We start from the raw sequence: 6511 nt of genomic DNA, 5'->3' as shown, positions 1-6511 counted from the left end.
TCGGCTGTGGGGGGCTGTACAGCGTGGTGTAGTATTCCTTGAACGCTGTGTTAATCCCAACCTGGGTGGTAGTCGGGCTGCCTGTCTGGTCCAATATTTTCAAAATGGGGTGGTTCACTGGGGAGTCTCGTAAGAGGCGAGCCAGAAGGGGACCAGCTCTATCCGCCTGTGTATGTTGCCTTCTCGTGTATTCTCTATAATCTATGAGCCTAAGGTCTTCCAATAGCTCTGCGTGCCTAATATGAGCCTCCTGTAGTGGTGTGAATGGTGCATGTGTGCCTGCAGCCTCATTCTCGAGTGACGCTAATGAGCCCTCTACCTCCCTTAGTTGAGCAATAACCTCCCGTTTTCTGCCCACTCCAGCGGTCATTGCTGCCCCTCTCAGACAGACTTTAAATGCGCCCCATTCCACTTGTCGGGTGCTGGCCGTGTTCATGTTAGTGGAGAAGTAAGTTACTATGGCATCGGTCAGGGAGGCCCGAAATACCGAGTCTTCAAGGAGATCCGGAGACAGTCTCCAGGTGGGGATGGGGGCCAGCCGCCGGCCCCAATGCCAGGCAAGTTCCACAGAGCTGTGATCGGATAGAGTTTTCCCCATATGTTGGACCTGGACAATAGCATCTGCTATGGAGCGGGAGCAGAAAATGTGGTCAATTCTGGTATGAAGCTGATGTGGTGGGGAGAAAAAAGTGTATTCCCTCTCTTGCGAATGTGTGCTGCGCCATGCATCTGTCAGGTCCCAGCCCTCAGCCCACCTGGTAAGTGCATCTGCCTGTTTCCTACTCTCAGTCGCTTGCAAAGGGGGATGTGACCTATCCAACGTAACATCAAGCACAGCATTGAAATCACCCCCAATGAACCAGCGATAATCAGCCCATCCCGCTAGCACCCCATTCACTGTTGCCAGGAACTCCGACTGATCGTGTTTCTGTGTAAATGCATTTTAAAACTAAGTTGATTAATACTCACATCACATGCTCGTTAATACAGTTACAGTTTTATGGAAGTTTAACTTAGCGAGTCTGAACAAAATTTTATTCAGTATCTCGCTCCATCAACAGCTCTACCAGCGCACCTCAATCATGACCTGTTTGTACCATATGTGTGCTCAACTCGGTTAGTTTACCTCTTTCCTAACCTGCACTTCTTTCACTACCAGTGCACCTCACTTTTAGCCTGCAGCTGCACCGTTCATTCCCAGCCTTACCAGTACACCTAAATCCTTGAGTGGATTTAAGATGCACAAACAGCTTTACTATTTCTAGTCAGTCATTAAAATACAGCTCTGGCTTTGTATGAGTATGAGCCCTGGTGACCTAAGAATGAGGAGGAAAGGCAGGAAACTGAGGGTCAGCAGGAGCCTCAATGACTAGAATTTGAGCAGGATCTTGAAGGCCTTGGATTTGAGCATGAGCCTTGAGACCTTAAATTGAGCATGGCCCTTGCTGGGGACCATGTGCTTGAGTATGAGCCATAGAGGGTGTGAGCAGTATCCTTGAAGCTCTGGTGGTGAGTGGGTGCCCCTGAGCATTGGAGTGGCCAGAGCACCAATGGATCTGAGGGTTAATAAAAGCTACATGGAACCACATGGCAAACATGGTTCTAAATGACCTATCAATGTACATGAGCTTCCCGGTCTGGAGATCAAGAACTCTGTGGCCTAAGCTTGAACAGTGCCCTTCTGTAAGAACCACGTTTGCCAAGAAGATTGCGGTAAGCTTTTATTAGAGAGCAAGCTGGTGACATCCGTCTGCCACCGGTACCTCCTTCAACTTTCATTCCCCGCACCCTCAACCTTCCACCGTTCCAGAACTTGTGGCATACTGTTACCTAGACACAGGAAAACAGGATAACACACCTTCGGGTGAGAAGTATTCCAAGGTCGCCTGAGAGAGCAATAACCTCTGGGGCCTCACTGTGGGCAGAGGCCTTGCAGATCAGAGTGAGTTGGTCCCACCAGTGGAAATGAACTTAAGGGTTTTGAGGGTAACTGGGTATTATGGGAACTAACTGATGATGAGCAAGAGCCTTGAGGCATTAGTGAGTGGCAGCATTATAATTTTGCCCATGTGGTGTTGTTGCGTTCCACCTTTGGAATGCATCCTGCATCTCTATGAGGTAATGTTAGAATTCAGGGTTGTGGGTGTTCTGGGGAACGACAGTTGAATCTGGGCTTTTGATGTGTTAAGTTGTACTTGCTGTTATGTACTGGCAAGAAAGCGTATCTACATTATTACTGGAGTTGTACTTTACAGCCCACCACCCTAAAAGGTCTCTAGGTGCTGATTTAGTGACAGCATGGCCACTGGTCCCTGAGGGTGCACAGAAGTCCTAAGAGTGAATATGATCCTCTGGACACCTGCTGGTCACTAGGAAGTGAGGTTCCTCAAGGATGACCAGAGACTGACGGCAGAAAGGACAATCAGGGATCTGAGATTGAGCACGGGATAAGGAAAATGAAGTGGTGCCGCATATTCAGCGACCTCACGTGGAGAACAAGATAAATTACAGGTGACCATATCACCGTTCCCACAGGAGCATCCCACAAGCACATCTTCTTGGTATCTAAGAACCCTATAAAGGCGTGCAGTACGAGAGCAGTAAGCATAGTACGAAAACAGACAGACATATAGCAGCTCAACTCAAAATGTCTGATTCTTAGCTGTGGAATCTCAGTGACTAGTATTCCGGTTTTCAGTGAGTTGTACACAATTTCATGTTGGAATAAAATGTAAATACAGTCCCTGTACACGTGTGTGCTGATAGCAAACATAACCTCTGTACTCTGTGAGACGCAGCGGTATTTTAGGTTGTTTGGAGAAGCATGCGCTAGACTTGAGTGGTGAAAGCAAACACTGCGGCGCTCTGTGCCCGGGGACACAGAGGCCATTCAGCTTCAAGTTTATTTACTGAATTCAGCCTTGATGGCATTCTAGGTACTGGGAATATTTCATGCAGGAATTTGGATGAGCCAGGTGTTAGTCACAGAACGGTGCGAAGAGTGCTTTTATTCATCTTTGCTTGAAAACATCATGCGTTTTGTTTTACCTTTGTGGAATTTCATCCCGATTTATATCTTTTGGGGGTGAGGCACTTTGTAATAAAGCATAAATAAATTAATTCTACATTCCCGCCAGGTGTGAGAGCCGAGAGCCAGAAACCAGGGCATACGAGTGCAAAGCTCATGAGACACATTTGTTTTGCAGTTTTATTTAGCACGAACTCGACCCGAAGGTATTTCGAGCGCTTTACATGAGCACTGATAGCATTACATAAGCACACATTCATTTTCGGTAGGCAGGGGGAGATCAGGCGCTTTGGCCAGAATAACTGGATATTGAGCCGACGCCTGGACTCCAACTGGGGTTCCCCGTTGTTAAGTCGGCAGCTCTGGCCGTTACGCCACCTCCACGTTGAAGTTAGGATTCGATGGGCTCTGCGACAGAAGAAGCACTGAAAGGTAACCTTGTGCCGAAGTTCGTCATTCACAAATTGAACATGCGGGCGGTTGCTAGGGGCACATTGGAATAATTTTAAGAGTAGATTTGCCATGAACAGAAACCATGTGCGTCACTTTGGGACGATAACCGGTGAGACATATATGTGTGTGGCTTAATACATCCACTTCCCGACAGCATCTCTGCACGTTTGTTGTACGTTATTGCTCTATAATTTTTTGTCCTGTTGTTTTTAGATGTTGTCAAATCTCTCTATTGTTAATTGGAGTAAGACTGGCACACATGTTTGTGGGTTGCCTAAAAAAGTTGCATTTTTGATAATTCAGGAACAGCAAAGTATGACCTAAAATTTCAGCAAATTAGGGGCCGATTACGATGGCGGGCGGAAAAGGGACCGCCCGCCATAGGTGCGGCGGTCCCGCAAAACAAGATTAAAAGTGGCTATGGGTTAATAGCTGTCAATCTTTATTATTCTGAGAAAACCCATTTCAATATTAGAAACAAAACTAAGAACCACTAAGGGAACAATGGACCGTGGGTTCTTACAGCATGGTCAACATGTTTCATGCCTTATCTGTTAATGTGAGTCAATGGCAATTCGTCAAGACCTAGTTAAGTGCCCTAATCTGCCTCTGGAATACGTTGATGTAGGTGTGTAGTCAAGTAGTCATATGTAGTAGCCTCACTATTGTAGTGGTCTTATGTAAAGGGTGATAAAGTGCAAAAATATAAATTGTCACGCATTAGAGATCAGAATTACCCCTTCTTGCAAAGTTTAGTTGATAATTCAGTAGTTTATTCATTGTAGTCCTCCAAATTACTTCAGTTTCTACGTAGCTATAGAAACTGGCCATATGGTAAATTCTGTCGCAGGACTTTGGTGTGATGACTATGACACCTTAGAAAGTTTTCTGATCCATCTTTTTATGATATGCTTTTGTTGTTAGTATTCCATTTTCAATCTTGATTGTGAGGCCCAAAAAGGCAATCTAATCTCTGGAATATATCTGAGTGAATTTCAGGTAAGGTCCAGAGTGTTAATCCAGATGAAGAATGTTTCAGCTTTAGTAGTATTGCTGCTCCAGATTATCAGTATGTCATCTATGAACCTCCGCCATAGGGTAATTTCCTCTTTAATGGATTCTCGTTATTGAAGATAAATATTTCCTCAAAGTGGTGCATATAAAGACATGCTAAACTTGGAGGAAATGTGCTTCCTATGGAAGTGCCTTCGGTTTGGAGATATGGGTTGTTTTCAAATTGAAAATATTTTTCTTTAAACGCTAATGTTGCGCATTCATAATGAAGTTCCAAGGTGTGATCGATGTCCAAATAGAAGCCCTCAATATATCTTGACGAATACATGTGTACGGAGCCTCTACATCTAGAGTAGTCAGCAAAAAAATTTCCGCTTCTGAGTGAATGGTATCTAGAAGGTTGAACACATCTTTGGTGTCCTTCAAGAAGTAGGGTGTGTTTGCCACAGAAGTCGAAGGAATGAATAACAAAAATAGACTAGAGTTCTAGAACAGAGTCAATCCCTGAGGTTTTGGGTCATCCTGAGGTGGGATTTTAGGAAAGGTGTAAAAATATGGATATTTGGGATTTGTCCTTCAAAAAGAGAGCCTCTCAGTTGGCAATCCAACCCATCGATTCAACCTCGTGAACCATTGTGTTAATCTTTTTCTCAGGAGTATTGGTGGGATCCCTGTTGATTCTCTTGTAACTCCTCTGGTCTAATAGGAATCATAGGCACTTTTTCCCATTGGCTTCAGAGGACATAATCAATATAGTGCCTCCTTTGTCAGCTTGTTTGATGGTAATCCTTCTGCCATTTGAAAGAGTCTGTATCACTGCACGTTCTTCTCTAGAGATGTTCCAGAAAATGGGTTTAGAACCGAGTTTTAAAACCTGTTTCAGAACTGTCTGTTTAAATGTGTTAATATTGCTTGGTAATGTCCTGTCAGGGGGGTAAAGGTAGAAGGATTCCTTAATCCTATGTTTTACCTCCCTCTCTGTCTGGTTTAATCAGTGGTGGCTGTAATGACCTACTTCTCCGTATGTTTTGGTGCTTCTGTCAGTCACCAGGCCATTACTTACCACATCCTTTCTCAGGATCCAGAAAGACACCACATTTCACAATACTTACCCAAGAAAGGAATAAACACTGACAACATATAGGACCATTGCAGAGGAACTCACAAATAACAACAAGTCACAACACCTCACCATCCGAGAGGGTACGCAGCACATGCTCCCCCTAGCAATGTAATTTAGACATCCTTGATGGGAGCCGATTTCCCTCCCGTATCAACAATTACCCATTAGAGGGGAATCGCCCATTCCTCTGTAAGTACTTGGTAAAAAAGGGTCCCGACCTTCCCTCACAAGGAATGCAAACAAATGATATGCTCTAGGGTTTCTTTATTACATGATAATAGATGACAAAAGAAAGAAATAACTAGATATCACAATAGACATTTGTAGCAATCACCAACACATACATATACATAGAGCCTGAAAATAAAAGCATAGTTAGATAAAGTTAGATATACATGGAACACCTCACCATAAGCTTAGGCGTCTTGTCATCTGAAGAAGGGTCCGTCTCTCTTTCCCTCTCTCTGGTTGGGTCAGGACTCTCTGTTGCACAAACACGACTGCACATCTGCACCCTGATGTATCATCAGACCGCCAAAACACCAGACCAGCATCTCAGCATCTCTCAGTATCTCTCTCTTTCTCGGACTCCCTTTCTCTAATATAGAACTCTATCCTCTATCGAAGCTTCTGGAAGAACCCGCCTACCTTTATCACAAGATTCCTGTACCCTTCCACACCAGGCACCCAACAGCAGCTGGCCAAGCGTTTTGTTATGGCGCCAATGCGAAGAAGGCACATTCCTCCTGATAAGAACTGGTCTGCTCTGGTTCACTGCCGGTGAACAACACATGTAATCTCAAATATCATCTCTCACCTACAGAGGCTCAGAAGATGGCTGCAGTTTAGAATATGGAGTTGCTCAAGCATAGGCCTCTACTACTTGGAAAACA

The 6511-nt window shown here is 44.6% G+C and overlaps 1 long non-coding RNA gene across 1 annotated transcript in view; it reads left to right on the top strand.

The window, feature by feature from the left end:
* Window positions 1–3396: 3396 nt before the first annotated feature.
* LOC144821736 (uncharacterized) overlaps window positions 3397–6511 on the top strand; it is a 118732-nt gene continuing 115617 nt past the window's right edge. Inside the window, exon 1 of the long non-coding RNA XR_013608411.1 lies at window positions 3397–3460. This is a non-coding gene — a long non-coding RNA (uncharacterized LOC144821736). The remainder of the gene's footprint in view (window positions 3461–6511) is intronic.

Source organism: Lissotriton helveticus, chromosome 2_2 (assembly GCF_964261635.1).
Source record: "Lissotriton helveticus chromosome 2_2, aLisHel1.1, whole genome shotgun sequence".
Classification (NCBI taxonomy): domain Eukaryota; kingdom Metazoa; phylum Chordata; class Amphibia; order Caudata; family Salamandridae; genus Lissotriton; species Lissotriton helveticus.
The sequence above is the reverse complement of the archived record's forward strand: the minus strand, read 5'-3'. Positions and strand labels throughout refer to the sequence as shown.